Here is a 25638-nt window from a genome sequence, read left to right on the forward strand (position 1 = left end):
TGCCGGCCAACCTCCATTGTCCGGTGGCGGGGGAGCACATATTGTTTCCTGGTCCCAGTGTTCCTAAACAGAGTTTGGGCTGCTTCAGTGCTTGGTACCGAAGTCCCCCTCCAAGCTCCAACACAGGCAGCTTGGGCGCAATACTGCTTGAGAATTCAGGCAACTTTGGCGGTTCTGCTAGGCAGTAGATAGGCAGCTTTGGCAAGTGGGAACCAAAGCCCAAGCTGCTTGGCAACTGCCCCAGGCTGCCTCAGATTCCCATTGTGCTATGTCCCAGGTTGATCCACCCACCTACGTGCCCATACACTGTCATAGGTAGACCACAGCACAAAAGAAATAACATGAAAAATAAAATGCAAGAAAATCCAGCCAGATCACCCAGTCCTACAATGAATACTTCTAACCAAAAATAGAAGGGTCATTAGGATCAGAACACCAAATTGAAGTTATGAGCAATGCAACCCAACCAACCTACTGGTAGAACTTGCAGGAAAGCAATAAGGGACCAATAATCATGTGGATGCTACCATCACTAAGCTAGAATAAATTGATAAGACATTGGAAGGAGTTCAAAGAGAGTTAAGAGATTTGAGGGAGGGTGAAAAAAAGACCTTAAAAATCAGCTGGGCATAATAAAGGAAGACATAAAGAAATGCAAGGATGAATTCCAAGAATCATCAAGAAAATGAGAAAATGATGTGAAAAGGAAGCTTGACAGAGGGATGAAAATGATACATAGAAAAGTAGTAGAAAATGAAACCTTAACTGAACAAGTCCAAAACTCTCTGGAGGCTGTCAAGAATAGAGTCAGCAAACTGGAGGATAGAAACTCTGATCTGGAAGACAAGATGGAAGAAGCAGTTTGAGAGTTCAAAAATTTCAGTAAGTTCAGAAGTTCCTGTGAACAGAACATGAGGGAATTGTGGGATACACATAAACGTCCTAATATCAGAATCACTGGAATACCAGAAGGAGAAGAATTTGAGACCAAAGGCATGGAGAAATTATTCAACAAAATACTTGAAGAAAACTTCCTCAGTCTCTTAAAACAAAGGCCCATCAAGATACAAGAAGCAAACAGAACTCCAAACAGACTAGATCAAAGGATAAACTCTCCAAAGCATATTATCATTAAGACTCTAAACATTGACACCAAAGAGAAAATCCTAAAAGCAGCTAGGGAAAAACAGCACACAACTTTCGATGGAAATCCCATCAGAATTACTTCAGACTTCTCGATGGTAACCCTGCAAGCTAGAAGGGCCTGGAAAGAAACACTCCAAAGTCTTAGACCCTAGGGCTTCCAACCCAAACTACCTGGCAAAAGTATCCCTCATAATAGATGGTGAAAGAAAAAAATTTCCATGACAAAACTCAGCTTTACAATTATATGAACACAATACCAAACCTACAGAGAATATTTCAGGAAATTCTTCACAGAGAAGAAACAAATAATCAAACTCAAATGCCTACAAAAAGCAGATCATAATAACCCAGCTCAGATTAGGCACAAAAATCTTCAAAGCCCATGAAAACACCAACACACATCTACCACCACAACATGCCAGGGAACAAATCAAATCTCACAGTCATTATCTTAAATATTAATGGCCTTAATTCACCCATCAAGAGACACAAGCTAACAGGATGGATCAAAAATTAGACCCCTCAATCTGTTGCCTTCAAGAAACCCACCTCACCACTAAAGACAGATACCTCCTCAGGGTGAAAGGGTGGAAAAGAATATTCCAAGCAAATGAGAATAAGAAACAAGCAGGTGTAGCTATATTAATATCAGATAAAATAGACTTCAAACCAAAAATAATCAAAAAAGATAAAAAAGGCTACTTTCTACTTATCAAGGGAACGATCCATCCAAAGGATATTACAATCATACATCTGTATGCACCAAACACAGGGGCACCACAGTTCATTAAACAAAACCTACTTGACAATAAAAGAAAATAATCACCAACACCATCATAGCTGGGGACTTCAATACACCATTATCATAATAGACAGATCATCCAAACAGAAACTCAACAGGGAAGTAAGAGAGCACAACAAAACCATAGATCACTTAAACCTAATGGACACCTACAGAACTTTCCATCCCAAATCCACAGACAACACATTCTTCTCAGCAGCCATGGAACATTCTTTAAAATAGACGATATACTGGGTCACAAATACTGCCTCTACATATTTAGGAAAATTGACATAATTCCCTGCAAGATATCAGATCACAATGCTTTATTGCTAGAAATCAACAACAAAAGATCTACCAAGAATCCCAATGGCACCTAGAAACTGAACAGCACATTTTAAACAATAAATGGATAGTGGATGAAATAAAAAATGAAATTGCAAAATTATGGGAATTGAATGACAATGAGAACACACCATACCAAAACTTATGGGACACAATGAAGGCAGTTCTCAGGGGAAAATTAGCATTCAATGCCTTCATAAAAAAGACAGAAAGATTCCAAATCAGTAACCTAACCATCCACCTAAAGGCAGTGGAAAAGCAAGAAAAATCCAACCCAAAGAGCTCCAGAGGGAAAGAAATAATTAAAATCATAGCAGAAATTAATGAATTAGAAACCAAGGAAACAATTAAGACAATTGACAAAACAAAGAGCTGGTTCTTTGAAAAATAAAACAAGATTGACAAACTGGCCAACTTGATCAAGCAAAAAAAGGAGAAGCTTCAAATTAACAAAATTCAAAATGAAAAAGGAGAGATCACAACAGACATAAGTGAAATTGGGAGAACCATCAGGACTTATTTCAAAAACCTGTACTCCACAAAACTGGAAAATGTGGAGGAGAAGGATATATTCCTGAATGCATACCATCTATCAAAGCTAAACCCAGAGCTGATTAATCACCTCAATGAAACTATCACTCTTACGGAGATTGAAAAAGTAATAAAAACCCTCCCCAAATGAAGAGTCCAGGACCAGATTGCTTCTCAGCTGAATTCTATCAAACCTTCATGGAAGAACTCAAACCAATATTCTTAAAACTGTCACCCAATTGAAAAACAGGGAAAGCTACCCAATTCTTTATAAAGCTAGTATCACCCTAATTCTAAAACCAGGCAGAGATGCCACAAGAAAAGAAAGCTACAGGCCTATTTCCCTAATGAACTTAGATGCAAAGATCCTGAACAAAATCCTCGCAAACCAAATGCAACAGCACATCAAAAGCATTATCTACCTTGACCAAGTGGGCTTCATCGCAGGAACACAGGGGTGGTTCAACATATGGAAATCTGTCAATGTAATGCACCACATAAACAAGGGTAAACATAAAAACCACATGATCATTTCGATAAATGCAGAAAATGCCTTTGACAAGATACAACATCACTTCATAATCAAAACTTTGGCATGGATGGTTCATATCATAACATAGTAAAGGCAATATACAAAGCTTTAAATGCCCAAATAATACTTAATGGAGAGACTGGAGGAATTTCCATTAAGAACAGTAACAAGACAGGGTTGTCCTCTCTCACCTCTGCTTTTCAACATAGTACTGGAAGTCCTAGCTCAAGCAATAAGACAGGAGAAGGAAATAAAAGGGATACAATTTGGAAAGGAAGACGTTAAGTTAGCTCTACTCGCTGATGACATAATTGTATATGTAAGATACGTGAGAGACTCCATCCCAAAACTCCTGAAGATGACTAACTTCTATAGCAATGTAGCAGGATGCAAAATCAATGTACAAAAAACAGTAGCATTTCTATATGCAAATGACAAAGGTACAGAGAAAGAAATAAGGGACATAGTCCCATTTTCAATAGCAACAACAACAAAAAAATATGTTGGAATAATGTTAACCAAGGAAGTGAAAGATCTATACAATGAATACATAAAAACACTCAAAAAAGAAATGGAGGAGGACTTGAGAAAATGGAAAGACCTCCCATGCTCCTGGATAGGAAGAATTAACATTGTGAAGATGGCAATCCTACCAAAGGCAATATATAGATTTAATGCAATTCTAATTAAAATCCCAATGGTGTTCATCACAGAGATAGAAAAAGTGATCTCAAATTTCATATGGAAAGGCAGAAGGCCTCACATATCCAAACATATCCTCAGCAAAAGAAATACCTCTGGAGGCAACACCATACCTGACCTACAGCTATATTACAAAGCCACAGTAATAAAAACAGAATGGTACTGGCATAAAAACAGGATTGTAGACCAATGGAATAGACTTGAGGACCCAGACTTTGGGTCAAGCAACTATAGCTACTTGATATTCAACAAAGGCCCAAACAATATAGGATGGAAAAAAGACAGGATCCTCAACAAATGGTGCTGGACAAACTGGATAACCACATGCAGGAAACTGAAACTTAATCCACACATTTCACCATGCAGTACACTCAAATCCAAATGCATCAAAGACCTCAATATAAGACCAGAAACTGAAATACCACTGGAAGAAAATTTAGGAAGTACGTTCCATGATATAGGAATGGAAAAAGACTTCTTGAACAAAATCCCGGTATCTCCCGATCTTAAACAGTCACTCAACCAATGGGATCACATGAAGCTGAAGAGTTTCTTTACAGATAAGCATATAACAAGGAAAGACAATAGATTACCCACAGAATGGGAGAAAATATTTGCAGGTTATCCAACTGATAGAGGACTAAACTTTAGAATCTACAAAGAACTTAAAACTCTAAACAGTAAGAAGTCAAACACCCCACTCACAAAACGGGGCAAAGAGCTGAACAGGAAGTTCACAGAGGAAGAAATACAACAGGCAAACACACACTTAAGAAAATGTTCATCATCCCTAATCATCAGAGAAATGCAAATTAAAACAACTATGAGATTCCACCTTACCCCAATAAGGATAGCAAACATCAAAAAACCAAATGAAAATAAATGCTGGCGAGGATGTGGAGCAATAGGAACATTCATCCACTGTTGGTGGGAATGTAAGATGGTACAACCAATTTGGAAAGCTATATGGGGACTCCTGAAAAAGCTGACTATAGACATACCAATAGACCCAGTTATACCATTACTAAGCTTCTACCCTAAAACCTTCAAACCAAAGGCCAGAGAGATTTGCTCAATCATGTTTGTAGCGGCTGAATTCGTAATAGCTAAGAGCTGGAATCAATCCAGATGTCCATCACTAGAAGAATGGATAACTATGATGTGGTATATCTACACAATGGAATTCTATACAGCAGTAAGAAAAAACGACACAAAGAAATATGAGTAAAAGTGGTTGAACCTGGAACAGATTATTCTCAGTGAACTTAGCCAATCACAGAAAAAAAAAAAAAAATCACCACATATTCTCACTCATCCACAGCACCTAATTTGAATCTACTCAAGATACCTTATATACCCAGCAGGCATCTCATGGACTTGACACTAGGATGGATGGGGGGGGGCATTGAATTGGTGGAAAACAGTAATCTGGACCCAAACGGCAATGGTACCATAAAATTCTACTTCCTAAAAGGCAGACCAAATGGCTGAACCTTCACCAGGCCCTCACAGGAAACACCTGAACCACAAGACACTGGAGAGGGTAGGATCAAGTCTAACCATAATCTACATCTTCCCTCCCTCCCTCTCCCTCTCCTTCTTTCTCTCGTGTCTCTAACTCTTGTATATTAGTTTTCTTTTTCTTCATTTTCTTAGTGGGCACTGACCTGTAACTCCCAGTACCAGCATGGGGCTATCATCCACAGTGAGCTTTTGATTAGAGAATCCTACAAGGTTTCCTAAAAGAATGACAAATTTCTGTCAGAGTGCTTGATGACCCACCAAAGGTTAGTGTTAAGACCCTATTGCTGAAGACACCATATGTAGCTGACATGTAAAATGGAATGGCATGGCTGGAAGCCGGGAGAGAGTAAGTCCCCAGACAGTCAGTGTTTCTAGTGCCACAGGTGCTACATGGGTGACTAGGGGAAATGACCAATGTCCAGCAAATCATGGTCTAACCTACTTAGCAGCAGATAACCTGTTGTGATGCCCACACAAGTTCAATAGGGGCACAGGGCCATGGTGGGGAACCAGCTACTCTTGATTTGAATATCTGATCCCCTCAGTGGTACAGGACCCACAGCTGGAGTTGGGAAACATGTCAGTACCGTATCCAAACATAAGCCCACTCTCCAATATCAATCTACCATCAATCATGGGCTACAAGACGGCCTACACCCTACACCTATTAAACCCTGTATAAAAAAAGTAAGGCTTATATCATTTGTCCTGGTGCTAACTTACTCTCTGTTGGAGAATCTGCTTCCTCTTTTTCAGATAGCTTCAGATCCTAAGATGAGAGCCACCCCATCATTCCTCAAAAGGGCCCCAGCTGAAACTAATGAAAACTGGCAAAACAAGCAATGGTGTTTTCATGATGAACCAGATACCCGCAAAAGGGGGAAGGAGACCAACACAGAGAAAAATCAACTTCTACCAAATCAGAGAGCCAGAGCCTCAGAGGCCCCCAACACCTCATCACTGAAGCAGACCAAACATAAACCCAACATTGCTCAGGGAAATTTTGGGGAAGAGGGGATGGAAAGAATGTCAGAGCCACATGTTGGGTCATGATATGCAGAGACATTTATCATACCAATAACTGTGGGCTAATCCCACAATGCACCACCCATATACTTCAACAAGGAGGGGCCAATTGAGAGGGGGTAGGACACAGATAAGCCTAATAATGGTACCAAACTGCCTGTATTTGCTGAATACAAAACTAATAAAAAATAGATAAAAAATATAGAGGTATGGCTTTGTATTCTGCATGGTAAAAATTATTAGAAACCTCATACTGTATACTATTAGTATATTATATAACATATTATATACAATATTGTGTATCTGCATATAATACTAAATACAACATATTTGTATAATGTATTACCAATGATAATGGGTTAATGTCACCCTGAAATCATTACACTGCTTTCATGTCATATCTCATTTAGTTGTGATTATGTTAATTTTTAAAATATTGTATGTATTTTAGTCTTCATAAAATTAAGTAAAATATCATTTATTCTATCTTCTTATTCTCTTCAACAATTATTAATTGTATATTATCATATGAGATGCTGTAGTGTAGTGAATTAAACTTTAAGGTTTTGTACATCAATGAATGTTACATTAGAAAATGCTAATATAACCAAATAACAAGTAAACCTAAAAGATAATATTAGATTGTTTATGTTCCAATAAGTAAACAATGCACATAATGAGGACAGAATATGATGTGAATTAGGAATTTTAATGCAATGCATGTAATAATTTTCTAATGTATTAAAGATTAAGAATTGAGTCATTGAATTTGGGGCTGTGGAGGGGATGAATAATCTTGACAAGACATGTTTCAGAAGGCATAGGGATGCAAATGTGATGGGAATCAGAATTTTATAGTAGGGAAGAGAATTTGAGACCCTAGCTCCATGCTAGAGCAGCCTGGATCCTGTTCTTTCTTCCTTGCAGGATTTTCTTCATCTAAACAGCATCTGCACCTATTGACCTAGATTGTTGTCAGTTACACAAGTGAATATAGAATAAAAATATCACCAATTCAAGATTTCTCTCTCTCTCTCTTTATTTTTGTCTTTTTGAGGTAGGGTCTCACTCTAGCTCAGGCTGACCTGGAATTCACTATGTCATTTCAGGGTGGCCTTGAACTCATGGCAATCTTCCTACTTCTGACTCCCTAGTGCTGGGATTAAAGGTGTGTGTCACCACACTTGGTTCTCAATGGTTTTTATTAATATTAATAATAGAACTTGGGTAAAATTATTGTCTCATTTAGGTAGAAATTCAAGAATTTAAATTTACTTTTATAATGTGTACTATTATGTAAATTCTCTTACCCATTTCATTTCTTGAGATTTTTGAAGAACTAAGAGTAATTTATCTTTCTTCTTGTTGAGCTTTCAAGTTAGTAATAAGAAAGTAAGCAATATTTATAGCTTCTCAGGCCACTGTGCCTATAGAGGTATCAATCAGCTTGAATTTATAGTTCTAGTTTAATGACATATTTTTTTATTTTTTAAATGAGATGTCAAAGGAGGAACTTGGTTTTTATAACCTCTAATTTGGTGAAGTGACTTAGCAGGGTTTAAACAGATCTCTACTCAAGTTTTCATTTTTTAAAAAGTGTGTGTGAATCCACTATAACACTTGGACCCTTCCTTTTGCTGTAGAAAATATGTGTGTACCTAAAAATAATAATAAAAAAATTCCTTGGATGTCAAGAAATTATATTTCCTATTTTTTAATTTTTTGTTAACAACTTCCATGATTATGAAAAACACCCCATGATGATACCTTCCCTCCTCCCACTTACCACTTTGAAGCTCCACTGTCCATCATACCACCTACCCATGTAAATCAGTCTCTCTTTTTCTTTTGATGTTTTGATCTTTTCCTCCTCTTATGATGGTCTTATGCAGGTAATACCAGGCACTGTGAGGCCATGGATATCCTGGCCATTTTGTGTCTGGAGGGAGCATGTTGTATGGAGTCCTGCCCTTCCTTTGGCTCTTACATTCTTTCTGCACCCTCTTCCACATTAGACCCTGAGCCTTGCAAGGTGTGATACAGATATTGTAGTACTGAGCACTGCAGTCATTTCTTTCCATTATCATGATACCTTCTGAGTTGTCCCAAGGTCACTGCCATCTGAAAAGAGAAGATTTTCAACGAAAAGTGAGAGTAGCATTAATATAAAGGTGTGGACATTAACAGAAGTGCTTACTGGGCAGTTTGATAAGCCTAGTATATACATTTGGCCAGACAATAGCAGACGTTACACCCCTAGGGCTTATGACTACCCCTGTTTTAAGTTTTCAGTATCAGGGATATATTCCTTTCCCATGCAGCAGGCCTCCAGTCCAATTAGAGGGCAGTTGGTTTCCCCCATAACAGATGTGCCACCATTGCACCCATTGGTTTGTTTGTCCTGGCTGGCCAATTATAAGGCTTGCAGTGTCCACTGATGAGTATATTTACTGGTGATTTCTCTTTCTCCAATTGAACTGCATGCAGAATGGCTTCTTCCAGCTTTCTGTCAGCTGGTCTACATGAAGGAGGGTATCAGCTCAGTTTCAGCAAGATTTCTCAGTGGCCTTGCAGACCAAGTATATGGAGTCTTCAGCAAGAGGGTCTTACCGTCTATTCCTGGTGGGAAACCAAGGGCCTCAGCAATGGCCTATAATGTTTTGGGGGCATCAGGGATCTCCCTGGCCAACATCTCACTGGAAGGTATCCCATCCCTGGCACTGAAAATTATCTAGGAAAAATCTACAGCTCCTGAGTATTCTATTGTCCAAAACAGTAGGATTACATATGTTTTATTTATATCCTCTTAGATTTTGCTTAGCTGTCCCTCCACCTTCTCTTTACTCAGTCTCTTCCCCACACCTCATTTTGGGCCTTTTCACCCACATTAATCTATTCTTCTACTTACATATATACAATACCATCCTGTACCACCCTCCCTTCCTTTCTCTCCTTTCTCTCTCTTACTGGATTATGCTACTAAGTTTTTTCCTTCTCACACAGAAGCCCAATCATATGTAGCTGGGATCCACATATGAAAGAGAACATGTGACGCTTGGCTTTCTGGGCTTGGGTTACCTCACTTAGTATAATCCTTGCCAGATCCATCCATTTTCCTGAAAATTTCATAACTTCATTTTTCTTTACCATGAGTAGAACTCCATTGTATAAATGTTCCATATCTTCATTATCCATTCATCAGTTGAGGGATATCTAGGCTAGTTCCATTTCCCAGCTATAGTGAATTGAGCAGCAATAAACATGGTTGAGCATGCACTTCTAAGGAAATGAGATGAGTCCTTAGGATATATGCCTAGGAGTGCTATAGCTGGGTCATAGGGTAGATCAATTTTTAGCTGTCTTAGGAACCTCCACACTGATTTCCACAATGGCTGGATCAGATTGAATTCTCACCAACAGTGTAGAAGTGTTCCTCTTTTTCCACATGCTTGCCAGCATTTATGGTCATTTGTTTTCATGATGGTAGCCAATCTGATAGGAGTGAGATGGAATCTCAATGTAGTTTTAATCTGAATTTCCCTGATGACTACGGATGTAGAACATTTTTTTAGATGCCTATACACCATTCATATTTCTTCATTTGAGAATTCTCTGTTTAGTTCCATAGCCCATTTTTTAATTGGCTTGCTTGATTTCTTATTATTTAATTTTTTGAGTTCTTTGTATATCCTAGACATTAATCCTCTATCAGATGTATTGCTGGCAAAGATTTTTTTTTTTCCCATCCTGTAGATTGCCTCTTTGCTTTATTCACAGTGTCCTTTGCACATTTTTTTTTTTTAAATTTCACAAGGTCCCAGCATTCAATCTGTGGCTTTATTGCCTGAACATTTGGGATTATATTCAGAAAGTCTTTGCCAAGACCAATATTTTGAAAAGTTTCCCCTACTTTTTCCTCTAGCAGTTTCAGAGTTTCAGGTCTGATGTTAAGGTCTTTAATCCATTTGAACTTAATTCTTGTGCATGGAAAGAGAGAAGAATCTATTTTCATCTTTCTACAGATAAATGTCCAGTTTTCCCAACATTTGCTGAAGAGGCTGTCTTTTCTCCAATGAGTATTTTTGGCATTTTTATCGAATATCAGGTGGCTATAGCTACCTGGACTTGTATCTGGGCCCTCGATTCTGTTCCATTGATCTACATGTCTGCTTCTGTTCCAGTACCATGCTGTTTTTGTTACTATGGCTCTGTAATATAGGTTAAAATCAGGTATAGTGATACTGCCAGCCTCATTTTTGTTGCTCAGTATTATTTTAGATATTCAAGGTTTTTTGTGATTCCAAATGAATTTTTGGATAGTTTTTTTTTCTATTTCCTTGAAGAATTTCATTGGAATTTTGATGGGCATTGCATTAAATGTGTAGATTGATTTTGGTAAGATTGACATTTTCACAATATTGATTCTTCCAATCCAGGAACAAGGGATGTTTTTCCATTTCCTAGTGTCCTCTGCAATTTCTCACTTGAGTGTTTTATAGTTTTCATTGTAGAGATCCTTTACATCCTTGGTTAGTTTTTTTCCAAGATACTTTATTATTTATTTTTGTTTTGATGCAATTGTGAATGGGAGTGATTCTCTGATTTCATTCTCTGTGTGTTTGCTGTTAGCATATAGGAATGCTATTGATTTCTGTGTATTTATTTTGTATCCTGTTGTGTGGCTGTAGGTGTTTATCAGTTCTAACAGTTTGCTGGTAGAGTCTTTAGGGTCCTTTATATAGAGAATTATGTCACCTGCAAATAATGATAACTTGATCTCTTCCTTTCAATTTGTACCCCTTTTATATGCATCTCTTGCCTTATTGCTATGGCTAACACTTCCAGTGCTATATTAAGTAAAAGTGGGGACAGTGGACACCCTTGTCTTATTCCTGATTTTAGTGGAAACACTTCCAGTTTTTCTCCATTTAGTAATATATTGGCTGTAGGCTTGTCATAAATTGCCTTTATTATATTGAGATATGATCCTTCTATTCCTAGTCTCTGTAGGACTTTTATCATGAAGGGATGTTGGACTTTGTCAAATGCTTTTTCTGCATCTAATGAGATGATAACATGATTTTTGTCCTTCAGTCCATTTATACAATGTATTATATTTATTTATTTGTGTATACTGAACCATTCCTGCATCTCTGGTATAAAGCCTACTTGGTCCGGGTGAATGATCTTTCTGATATACTCTTGTATTCTCTTTGCCAATATTTTGTCGAGAATTTTTGCATCTATGTTCATGAGGAAGATTGGTCTGTAATTTTCTTTTTTTGTTCTATCTTTGCCTGGTTTTGGTATCGGGGAGATGCTGGATTCATAGAAGGACTTTGGTAGGATTACTTCTTTTTTCATTTTATGGAAAAGTTTAAGAAGCAATGGCGTTAGTTCTTCCATGAAGGTCTGGTAACATTCAGCAGTGAATCCATCTGGGCCTGGCCTTTTGTTATTTGGGAAATCTGTGATAACTGCTCAGATCTCCATACTTGTTGTAAGTCCATTTACGTGATTAATCTCATCTTGATTTAATTTAGGTAGGTCATATAAATCAAGGAAATCATCCATTCCTTTCAGATTTTCATACTTAGTAGAGTATATGTTTTTATACTATGTTCCTATGATTTTTTGAAATTCTCTGGTATCTTGTGAGGTTTCATTCTTCAACTCTAATTTTACTAATTTGTGTTTCTTCTCTCTTTCTGTTGGTCAGATTTGCTAAGAATTTATCAATCTTGTTTATCCTTTCAAAGAATCAACTCTTTGTTTCATTGACACTTTGGAATTTTGTTTGTTTGTTTCTATGTCATTAATTTCTGCCCTTATCTTTATTATTTATTCTCATCTACTGATTTATGGTTTGCTTCATTCTTCTTTTTCCAAGGCTTTAAGATGAAGCATTAGGTTATTTATTGTGAACTTTCTAATTTCTTAACATAGGCACTTAAAGCTATAAACTTACCTCTTAGAACTGCCTTCATTGTGCCCCAGAGATTTTGGTATGTTGTATTCCCATTATCATTTGACTCTATGAATTTTTTGATTTCTCTCTTGATTTCTTCAGTGACCCATTCATCATTTAGTAATGTATTGTTTAGTTTCCATGATTTTTGTATGATCTGTAGCTTTTCTTGTTATTGATTTGTAGTTTGTTTCCATTGTCGTCAGATTGAATGCAAAGAATCATTTCAATTTTCCTGTATTTGTTAAGACTTGCTTTGTTTCCTAATATATGGTTTTGTTTTAGAGAATGTTACATGTGCTGCTGAAAAGAATGTATATTCTGTATCATATGTATGAAATGTCATTTATATATCTGTTAGGTCAATCCCTTCTATTATCTCATTTAGTCCAGGTGCCTCTCTGTTTATTTTTTCCTGGGATGACCTGTCAATTGATGAGAGTGGGGTGTTAAAGTCACCCACCACCACTGTGTTTGGTGTTATCTGTGACCTTAGTTCTAATAGTGTTTGTTTGATGAATTTGGGAGCACCCATGTTAGGTACATACATGTTTAGGATTGTAATGTTCTCCTGTTGGAGTGTGCCCTTAATCAATATAAAGTGACCTTCCTAATCTTCCTTGACTAACATTGGTCTGAAGTCTACCTTGTGTGATATTAGGATAGCAACCCCTGCTTGTTTTCTAAGCCCATTTGTTAAAACACTGTTTTCCAACTTTTCACCCTAAGCTAAAGTCTGTCCTTTGTTGAAAGGTGAATTTCTTTGACACAACAAATTGTAGGATCCTGCTTTTTTAACCCAGTGTGCAAACCTATGTCTTTTGGTTGGGCATTGAGGCCGTTGATATTAAGAGACATTATTGAAAGGTGTGTATTTATGTTTGCCTTTTTTTGTAGTTCTGGTTCTACCTTTGGTCTCTTGTGTTAACTAGTATTTGAGTATTGTTTGCTTTTTCCAGGTTCCTTATATGTGTGTTTTTCCTTCTCCTTGGCATAGAGGATTCTTTCAAGTATTTTCTGAAGAAATGGTTGTTTGTAAATACTCCTTTAACCTGCTTTTGTCATGGAATGTCTTTATTTCGCCGTCTATTTCAATGGATAGCTTTGTAGGAGAAAGTAACGTTGGTTGACAGTTTTTATCTTTCAGAACTTGGAATACATCACTACAAGCCCTTCTGGCTTTTAAAGTTTGTGTTGAGTAATCTGCTATAATCCTGATGGCCTGCCTTTGTTGGTAACTTGATTTTTCTTTCTGACTGCTTTCGATATTTTTTTCTTTGGATTGTGTGTTTGATAGTTTGATTATAATATGGCGAGGAGAGTTTCTTTGCAGGTTTTGTCAGGTTGGGGTTCTAAAGTCTTCCTGTATCTGCTCTGGCACCTCTTTCCCAATATGGGGGAACTTTTCTTCTACAATTTTGTTGAAGACACCTTCTATGCCTTTGGATTGAAATTCTTCTCCTTCTACTATGCCCTGAGTTCTTATGTTTGATCTTTTCATAGTTTCCCGAATATCTTGAAAGTCCCATTCATACTTTTATATTAGTTTGTCTTTCTCTTTGTTGGACTGTATTAGTTCTGCCACCTAGTCTTCTAGCTTAGATACTCTGTCCTCTCCTTCATCCATTCTACTGGTGATATTTTCTAGAGAGTTTTTTTTTTTTTTTTTTTTTTTTTTTTTTTTTTTTTTTTTATTCATTGTGTTCTCCATTGCTAGTAATTCTGACTGGTTTTACTTTGTTATTTCTATTTCCTTATTGATGTTTTGTATTGAATTCTTTATTTCATTAACTTGGTATCCTGTGTCTTCTTTGATTCCTTTGATTTCCTCTTTTATTCCTTTGATATCTTCTTTGACTTCTTTGAACATATTTACAGTCATTCTTTTGAAATCTTTCTCAGGCATTTCCTCTAACTCGTTCTCACTGGAGGTCATTTCTGATGCATTAATACTTTTTGTTGGATTTATATTTTCATGCTTTTTAGTGTTCCTTGTGTTACAATGTATATATTTTTGCATCTTGGATTAAGTTAAAGCTTGTATTTCCTAGCTAGCTGGGTATTCTTAGCTGTATTAATTGATCTGATGTTATATATCTTCAGGGTAGGAGAGTAATGCATTAGGTGTTGCTCTTAAGTCTTTCAGAGTATCTACAAGGGGTCCCTTGGGGTTTGGTTTGCCTGCTATGGGAGTATTCAAGTAGGCTGAGTGGAGCAAAATACATATAGATTCTAAAATATAACTAAACAATGTACACATTCAATGTAAAACAGCACCAAGTACTTATCCAAGAGTAGGCATTATAACAACCAGATCCTCTCTCAACAAAGAGGTTAAGATTTCTGGTCTGTTGAGGGTTCCAAGTCAGCTGTGACCAAGTGAGATCCTTCCCTGGTGCAATCCCAGTTACCTTTTTCGCTGATTTTGTCTCAGTTATGCATCCTTCTTTGGTGCCCTGTGGGCTCATGTAGGCTGACTGGATTGCTGGACCACTGTTTTATTTTCTGGAGCTGAGCACTGTCCTTTCCTTTGGGTAAGCCAAACCTAGCAGCTCTGACCCCACAGACCTGGCACCGCCGCTGCTGGAACTGCAGCTGCTAGAGCTGCCACTGCTGGAGCCCCCCGCTGCTGCTGCTGAAGCTGCCGCTGCCAAAGCCGCTGCCACTGCTGCTGCTGCTGTTGGAGCTGGAGCTGGATCTGCCGCTGCCAGAGCCACTTCTGCTGCTGCGGGAGCTGGCGCTGCTAATGCCGGAGCCAGAGCCAGATCTGGAGCCACTGTTGCTGCTGCCTGAGCGGGAGCCACCACTGCTGGGGCCACTTAGGCATGCCTGTGTGGGCTCTGGATGCCTTGGATCTCTCCTACTTCTCTGCTGTCATTTTAATTTGTATACACCTCACTTTTTAGTAAAAGTTTGTATTTTTCTGGGTATTCTTTGGCTTTTCTCCTCTAGGCTGCTTTGGTGTGGTTCCTAAGCAACCATCTTAACCAGAAGTCCCAAGAAATTGTTTTTAGAGCATTTGTATTGAATCTATCCTCCTCCAATTTTGCTTTCTTTCTGTGTTAAATGCTACTGTTGCTTAGAGATATTTTCACATGATACATCTGGAAGATTATTATTATATATAGTACAAACAGTTTCAAATACATACCATCAATATCTGTTAATCATATACTTAATCTAAATTTAAATAGGAAAATAAAATTATAACTTGGTATTAAAACATTTGTATCATCAAATGATAAACATGTATACTTCGATATGGAAGTGTAATTTTTCTCCCCTGTAGCAGTGCATTATTTTACATGGAACATTTAGCATTCATTTAGTAGAAATATTTATTATCATGTTTATTGTATAGTATTTTATAGTGATAGCTGTAATTATAATTATTCCTAAATAATGGAAACCTTTGCCTTTGCTTCAAAGCCAAAATCACAGTTAAAGTAATTAAAAGTTTGTTTTCATGAATTAATTCCAAGTACATTCTGACTCAGAGTCAAATCTTTTCCAGTCTCATTGGTAGACCCTTACCATATGGGTCAGAGTAATGCGGACAATGTGAGCAATTCTCTTTCCTCTGTATTACCCTTCATGACTTGGCATCACTCTGTGTTTCAGAATATGGCTAGAACACATGGTAAATGACATTTTGTAGCTTAAGATGGATTTAAACATTCTATTCTTACCTGAAAATTAAATACAATTCTCATGCTACATGTTTTATAGGCTTTTAAAAGCTTCCTACTATTCTCTGCACCCATGACTTTGACTGTACAAATAGCATGAATTTTCTTGTTCTAGAATACATATTCTTTTCTCATATCTTAGGAATTTCATCATTGTTATATGAAGATCTTTGGATAATGGATTAATGTAAAGTTATTTCTGGCATAATTCTTCCCATTCCTTTAGAAGGCAGTTTGTGGCCTAGAGAGATGGCTTAGCAGTTAAGCACTTGCCTGTGAAGCCTAAGGACCCCAGTTCGAGGCTTGATTCCCCAGGACCCACGTTAGCCAGATGCACAAGGGGGCGCATGCATCTGGAATTCGTCTGCAGTGGCTGGAAGCCCTGGCACACCCATTCTCTCTCTTTCTCTCTGCCACTTTCTGTGTCTGTTGCTCTCAAATAAATAAATAAAAATAAACCAAAAACATTTAAAAAATCTATAGAAGGCAGTTTGCCATATTTAGAATAATGCTACCTTGCAATCCATTCTCTTCACATCTTGCTTTCTCTTCCTCTCTGTCTCTCAACTCCAGCTTCATCTCTGAATCTCTATTGCTGGTATCACACATAATAGGGATTCTAGTTCCAGATCCAAGTATGTGTGTTGTCACAAATCTGAATGTTAAAAAGAGCGGTGATAAATGCTATTCATTCTAAATCTTCTGGTGTTTGCCTTCTTCATTTGACCTACAGTAAAGCACACACACATAATTCTTTCATTCTTGTTAGTGTTGGAACTCACTAGCTTTCAACAGATACATTTTTCACTGATTTTTATCCTGCAAATGTAGAGTTGCCAGTTTTGATCAAACTTTCTGCCTACCATGCCTCCATGATTCTTTGGTTTCTGCTCCCTACCAGACTGTGGATACACAGGCTTGCATGATTGACATGGGTGCTGTGATCTAACTCAAGGTGAATCAGGTCCTCAGCCTTGTGGGCAAGTGCTCTCACCCATTGAGCCTTCTTTGAAGTTCACATTTCAGTATTTTCAGGTAAACAGTGGTGGTAAATAACTAGTACAAGTGAATCTTGGTGATCACTAAATAAGAATAAATATAATAATCCAATAAAATTACTTTAATAATTTCAACATTACCAATATTATGAAACATAATGTACCTCATTGATGTTGTGGTTTTGATTCTGTGAAGTGTGGTTATTTTTGTACAAGAGAACATTTCATCATCTCATTATAGATGTACACTGCTTTGAAGATAGATAATTCAGTGTTGAAATGGGAAAATAGCACCTGTGAAGCCATTATTATTTTACAAAAATTACATAATGGTATAAATATATGAATAGAATCTTCAGTGAGGGTAACAAGAATACACAGGGAATATGAACAGTTTTCTCTTCTTTATGTGGATATTACTCATCCTCTAAAAGCTGTCATTTCTGTGAGGTTTTGGATTAAATAGTTTATGGCCTTGGGCTAAGACAAGTGTGGGCACTGTTTATGGGTACAGTTAACCAGCCTGGTTGTCATTGTACTAACTTTGCATGTTAAGTTAAGTATGTTTAACTTCCCTTAAAATGTATTTCAGGGATAATGATAACTGATTTTATATGCATACATACATACATACATACAGATAGATAGATAGATAGATAGATAGATAGATAGATAGATAGATATTAGACCAACTTACCAGTGTGTAAAAAAGCATACTTTTCAATTTTCTGTGGAAATAGTTAAATCCTCCCATAAGCAAAGCATAAAGCATAAAATTTCCCTGAGTAGGGTTGTTATTTTAGTGATTCATAGGTTTTAAAAAAATATTTTATTTATTTCCCAAGAGAGTGAGAAAGAGAATGAAAATGAAAATGGGTGTGCCAGGGCCTCCTGCCCCTGACAATGAACTGCAGACATATGTGCCACTTTGTGCATCTGGCTTTACGTGGGCACTTGGGACTCAAACCCAGGATGTCAGGCTTTCATGCAAGCACTGTTAACCACTGAGACATCTCTCCAGCCTAAATGTTAATGAAGCAGAAATTTTGTGAATATTAAAAATAACCACATAAATAGCTTGTTTTATTTACTCATAAACAGTTACAACAATTCCAAGATTATTCAGCAATAGTAGATGGCATATGTAAACATCTAGGAATTGTCAAATGAATTCTGTTATAATCACTTTATAACAAGGAAAAATGATATATAGTAACAGAGTAGATTGATTTTAAAATAATACTATAGCTAGATTAAAAATTATTGAAATTATTGAAACATGGAATACAGGTGGTAATAGATATTAATCTTGAAGTATATAACAATTATTTGAAAAATGTAAATTGTGTACATTTAAAGAGATCTTTTTAACTAGTATAAACATAGCAACCTGATTTAAACTTATAACAACATAAAAGAATAATTTACAGGTAGCTAGATTTGGTACTGTTTGAATACACAAAAACCACATCTATTGATTTTGCAATTTAAATATTAAATTTAATGTTTTTTAAAAAATTCAGACTTTGTCCTAGAATAAAATTTGAAAATTATTAAATCTTTTTCATGGTAAATACTCAAACTGCAAATTACCTGTTTAGTTCCTTAGTCAAATATATCAAATCAAGTTAGATAATCATTAATGATATCTTACTGTATTACAACTGTCCTTGATATTGAAAAAATAAAAATGAATATGCTAGCTTATTCACCTAGGGAGAAATACTTAATCACTCTGTGGTACATCAAAATATTATTGAAAATATGTTTTTGGTACTGTAGTTATAAAACAAGATAATATAAATATACTTTCAGGCACCTCTTTCTAATCTATAATCATATAGATTATTTTTTAAACTATATTTTTGAAATTATTTATTTATTTGAGACAGAGAGAGAAAGAGAGGAGGATAGAATGGGTGTGCCAGGGCAACCAACCACTGGAAATGAACTCCAAACACACACATTACTTTGTGCACCTGGCATAAATGGGTCCTGGTGAATTGACTCTGAGTCCTTTGGCTTTGCAGACAAGTGCCTTATCTGATAAGCTATCTCTCCAGCCCTGTATGTATGTATGTATTATATTATATTATTTTATAACAAATGTGATCACAGCTATTTATGAGATTTATAACAAATAAGGTCACAAGTATTACTACTTTATTATTTTAAATGAAATATAAAATTTCATGTGAGAAAATTTATTAGTTTTATATTTTATGTGTGTGTGTATAGGAGGGTACACACATGAGAATGTCAGTGGACAACCTCCAGTTTTCTTTGCTCCACCTTCTTTTTTTATTATTAAGTAGAAACTTTGTATAGACACATACATACATACATACATCATGGTACCGTCATTTCCCTCCACTCTGTGGTTTCATCTTCTTTTGAGACAGGGTCTTCTGTCACTGGAACAAGCTTTGCATTCTCCTGGGTCAGACTCCCATTTTGAAGACATCGGGATTCGAGAAGCATATGCCACTTTGCATCCTTTTAAATTAGGTGTCAGGGAATCAAACCCAGCCATTATGCTTTCCAAATAAGTTGTCCTTGCTACTCTCTGGTGCATACATCTACCATGCTGTGGTATGTTTGCAGACTTTGAAAGATGGCTTCACCAGCCTTTTAACATGGACTGAAGACCAGATGATTTCCAGGGTTCCCCTAGGCCGTAGGGTCAGATTGGAACAGCTGACACATCTAACCTTATGAACTCAAAAATTTTTGAGTTCTTCTTCAGAAGCTTGGCTAATAAAAATAAGGTATTCAATGGTTTTAATTTCATCAATTTTACACACAGAGATAGTCAAAGAATTGTCACTTGTACAAGATAAGTTCTTTCTTTTTCAAAGCTTCTAGGAATACATAGACTTCTAACAACTATCCTCCCAGGTAATGAGCCTATGCATAATAGGAGCACTTATTCCCTATAGTCTTTCAAATTCCAGTAACTTATACCACAGGCAAACATGAATTGTAATTGTTCATGCATATGGCCATCACAATTGTCTTCACTGCTTCAGTTTGATAAACCTTTTGGTTGCTCTCAATAGCCACATCTATCTAGATGACTAGTTACTAAAAGAATTACCGACAAAAATTTTGGTAGAACTAAGTTACAGCACTCATGCTAACTTTTCTAGGTCTCAAATAAATTATTCCCTTTTAAGTGCACAGGTAACTTTCAAGGAATAATTATTCAGAGGAGAAAAAGAGATTTTCTCCATATTCTAACTACTGAGGACAGTCAAGATTTATCTCTTTTGTGTTCAAAAATATTAAATGACAACTGCATTGAATTACTTCCAGTCTTGATTTTTAATTGAATTTCATATATTTATTTATATTCAAATTGTGTAAAAAAATAGGTAATATATTATCTAGAGTCATCTTAGACATAGTGCACTTACAAAGATCTATATTTTAGGGTAACTCATAGCAGTTTTGCTATGATAACATAAGATAATCTGGATATAAAGAGTTGAAGGGTTGCAAGCTTTTTATCTGGAGAGTAATCTTGATGAATCTAAGTGGAGGGGAGAGAAGTAATTAGGATATAAAATAATAGTGACAATATGTTAGAAATGTTGGGGAAGATAAAGATTCTTATAAATGAAGCTGCTATCTTTCTCTCTGTGAGTATTTGTAGGTGTTGGAGTAAGATGATGACATATATCTGCAACATGACATATGAGATGATACATGAAAGAGAAATGGTGCAAGTAGTGTTGCACTTTTACTATCACTTTTAGAATATTTCTATTTATGTGTGTAAGAGAAAGAGGCAGATGGAGGGCAAGAGTGAAAGATTGGGCACCCCAAGGCTTTTAACGACTGCAAACAAACTCTGGATGCATGTGCCATTTTGTGCATCTGGCTTCACATGGCTACTATTTAATCAAACCTGGGTCATTTTAGTTTGCCTGCAAGCGCCTTAACTGCTATCTCTCTAGCCTGTATTCCTTTTTTGACAAGTTCTCTCACTCTCTAGGTTCTCCAGGCTTGCCTCCAGCTAGTGGTAATCTTTCTGTCTCAACCTTCATAGTGTTCAGATTATAGGCATGTGTCCACCATGCCTGATTCATATTTCCTGTCTCTTCTGCATGTGTACATGTGGCGATCATGGAAGTGTACACATGTGCATATACAACACACCCTTCACTACATGTAACACCACATACAAATGTATCTAAAATAAAAGCATGCATTTTAAAATGACTAATAATCATAATAATAATGCTCACCAAACACATGTAGCATGGATACTTAGTGGAGTTGGTTAGGGATCTTCAAGGTATAATTAAAGTGGTGATTCTTAATAAATAATTGGAAAATATTAAAAAATAATGAATGCAGAGTAGATGAATGGCATTTCATGAAACATGTAGTTAACTCAATCCTTTAATTTCACTCACTCTGCAGATTAATCATTAAAGTAAAATGTCTCTAATACGTGGAAAATGCAATCCCCAAACTGTGCCCAAGGTGTCCAGTCTTTTGAAATTCTAACATGACCAAATGTCTCTTCTTTCATTAATAGCTATTTTGGGATGTATGTATCTCTCATATGGGCCACAGACTGAGCATATCTGAATATGATTATATTCTTGTAAAAGTAACATTAAATTAAAAAATCAAAAGGAATAAATAAATAAGTAAAATGAAATGTTTGCTGTTTCACATATCCAGGAACTGCTGAACTCGGATCTCAGCTATTGTAAAATCAGCATACTGTCTTGGTTTCACTTGCACAGTTCTTCATTGCTTCCTCCTTGTTTGGAGTCCTCAGAGTTGACAGAACCGTTAAATTCACAGCTTAGTGCAGTAAATAGAGGAGTGTGAGCTGTCCCTAGGGGACCATACTAGAGAATCCAATTGTCTGTGTTAGATAATCATCCTAACAGCCTGGCTCTTGTGGAGATACCATTCATGGCATTAACAGTGCATGCTGAAATATTTCAGGTTTCTGCCCCTCATATCTTTTTAGATGCTCCCAAAACAGCAGAAGCTGTCTCAGTGGAGGTGACAAATGAAGGTCGCTGTGCAATCCATGGCAAAGGTTCTCTTTGCTGTTTCCTTGTGGTTGATTTCTAGATAGATGGGTTAAATGGCAAAGGGTACATGACCCTTCTAATTCAGGGGAACCATGCCAAGCTCAGAAAGAGCTCTGACCTGCAGAAAGGGGGAGAATTTTTTTTTTTTCTCTTAGATGACCTAGAGAGCGGTGAAAGCTTCCATTGAGCCTTGTCCGTGGATCCTCAGCAGACACACAGAGCTGTGTAGGAAAGGGGGCCAGAAGTCAGAGCATCCTTCAGTGTTCTCTTCACCTGTTCTTCTACCCACACACACACACACACACACACACACACACACACACACACTCCTGATAGAAAAGAAAAACGTAGCAGTTTGAGTCATGAAAGGATCTGTCCCTAAAAACAGAGGAAGAATAAAATAGTGAGTGTTGTCACGGGAAATACAATGCAGAGACTATGAAATCTACATCAGATGTTTCAGTGACTTAAACACATGAGTATAAAGGGTAATATTAGAATTAAGAAGACCAAACCTCTGTCTTTGTTGACTTTATTTAACAGGTAACTGATCTGGGCTGGAGAGATGGCTTAGTAGCTAAGGCAATTGCCTTTGAAGCTGTACTTAGCAGTTATGAAAAGAATATACATTTGTCAGGCTTTGCCTCCCTTAAATGCAATAGTGATGTATAATTGCTTAAGTATTGTTATTTTCCTATGAAATAGTGTATGTAAGTTGCACAAAATTTAAAATTTTCTTTAAAGTAAAAAAAAATTATACCTTCTGGTCCACCTCCACATTTCACATTTTAAGTTAACTTCTATTTTTTTCTGTACAATATGTGTAAAATATCCTGTATTTTTAGTTTGCATCTGTAGATTGTCAAATGCATTTTTTCATGTGCCATGCTCATAACTGTTCTTGAAAGAGGAGTTAAGTTGATCCCCATATTAAACTATTCTATAATTTACTTAACTAGATTCTTGTTGGAGATATTTAGGTTCATTTGGGACAATTTCTACCCTTCAGCTTTTTCATAATTTAGAACACCCTTCCTATGTTTAATCAATTGCCCATACACATGTCCTATTTCTGTATGTAAGAAAACTCAACTCACCTTCTCAGAATCCCTTAACCAGAGGCAGAGTTATGTGATGGAGGGTCTACAAGAACCGATTAGTGCTCTTCACATTGGAAGAGCGTCACATGAAAGAAATGTGTAGGTGTACATCTGTTGAGGACAGCAATGCTGAGGCTGGTATTTGGGGATCCTGATGTGTGAATTTTTGGCAGGATCAAGATTCATTGGCATGAAATTTTGGACCTATTGTAAACAGAATTTTTGGGTTTCACTGGAGTGGTTTCATAATGTAGCTGTAACATCATTAAATCTGAAAAAAAAAAAAATCTCTCCTTCAAACCAAGAAAGATCAGTGCTTATCTTGTAGCTACTGATTATATAATTTTAGGAATTTATATGTTGGATGTTAAGTAACCAAATTGAATCTCAAGTCTTTAAGTTTTAGCATATTTCACTTGATAGTCCATTGAATATTTCACTTTTGAGTGGGACTGGGAGGCAACAGCAAATACTTCATATGGGAACAACGTTGCACTCTTTAAATAACTGTGACAAGAAGAAAAAATGGTAATATTTCTTAGAATTATTTATTTCAGCAGCTCCTGCACCACTTTCTTTCCCAAGATAGCAATTGTAAATTCTCACCATTGACAGACTTGAGATGTGAATAAGCACTTTATTTTGGCTAGATGTCTTTATGTTCCATTATCTAAGAGCATTAATATACCTCTGCTCTGCTATGTTACTAGTCTGCTGCTATCACATTTCCTATTTCTATTGAAAAGGATTTTTTTTTAATATACTTGGAGTAAATTTAGGATTTCTCTTTGGATTGAAATTATGATTACCTCTGCTCACTTGTGTGTGGCAGTTGTAAAGACTGACTTTGGTGACTGCATAAAATTGTAGTGTTAGTACTTGTAATGAAAAATAATGTTTAGAAGTGTCACTTTAATTATGTTTTAATTTTTATATGTTATCAAGGCAATTAATATGTTTTATAAAACACAACATGGCCAAAAAATTAATATATTAAAATAATACAAAAAGTAAATGTGTATTTTTCACCTACGAGATGCAGTAATAATAATTTTCATGACCAATGAAGGCTTTGTTTCCAAGCACAAAGTTTCAGCAGTGAAAGTCAACTGTAAAGCTACTTCATAGAGGCCCATCATGTTACCACACATTTGAAAAACCTACTTGCATGAGAGCTCAATAAGAATGGAACGTGGGGTTGAGGAATGGCTCATCTAGGAAGAGCACTTGTTCCACAGGTATGAAGGTCTGAGAAGCCCAGTGTGTCTTGAGTTCTCTCATGGCTTTTGCATGCCTTCAAGTAGAGCCTGTACATCTACACATGCAGGTAACATACACTTCACAACACGCACACCACCCATACAGCATTCTATGTATTTTATATGCAAGAAACAAAGGAAAGAATCAAATATCTGTAACTACTTTCAAGCAAGCTCCATGATGTCTATTACTTTCTCAACAAGTGAAACATTAGTAAAATCACTGCCTAATGATTTCTAAGTTAATTCATGGAAAAAAGCCTTGTATATCTTTATTGTATATTCCAAATATCATCTATGATACAAAACTACTAAATTTTCATAAGATTTAATAATGCTATTGTTTAAATATCTAGTCTTTTGTATTATTTCATGTATGTTAGTAACTAAATTATTTCACACAAATACTAGAGAGAGTGTGAACAATACTTCTAAATATTATTTTAATTCTAGTGTCTTTATAATCTTTACAACAAATATAACTGATGAACTTAATAATATTTTCTAAGGAACCAAGGACACCAATTATTCTGAATCTATGAATAAAGAGATGTGAAATTTTATACAACTGTAAGTATTATATTTTTCAATAATAGATTTAAAGCCAAGAGTACATGAGTATTTAAAATAAATAATAAATGGAAGTAGCAATGACTGTGCATTTTTATTTGAGGATAAAGTGTAATTATAAGCTGTGCCATCACTAAACACACACAATTCCAGAATTTCTCACTCAAGCAGCCTAACAACTCCTTAATCAGACTTATATTTTGAATAATACTAAAAAATGTGTGGGTCAAACCTTGTCTTCATACCTGTTGTATTTGGATGCATCCTGCTAAAACTTTAAAACAAAACTAGTCATCATTTATATTTTGGTATCATTGTGAAGCTATTATAGCTTAACCTTTTAAGTTAAATAAAATGAAAGCATCAATCTCTCCATAATGAAAATGCCACAGCCAGAAACAACCAGC

This window comes from Jaculus jaculus, chromosome 13 (assembly GCF_020740685.1).
Source record: "Jaculus jaculus isolate mJacJac1 chromosome 13, mJacJac1.mat.Y.cur, whole genome shotgun sequence".
NCBI lineage: Eukaryota > Metazoa > Chordata > Mammalia > Rodentia > Dipodidae > Jaculus > Jaculus jaculus.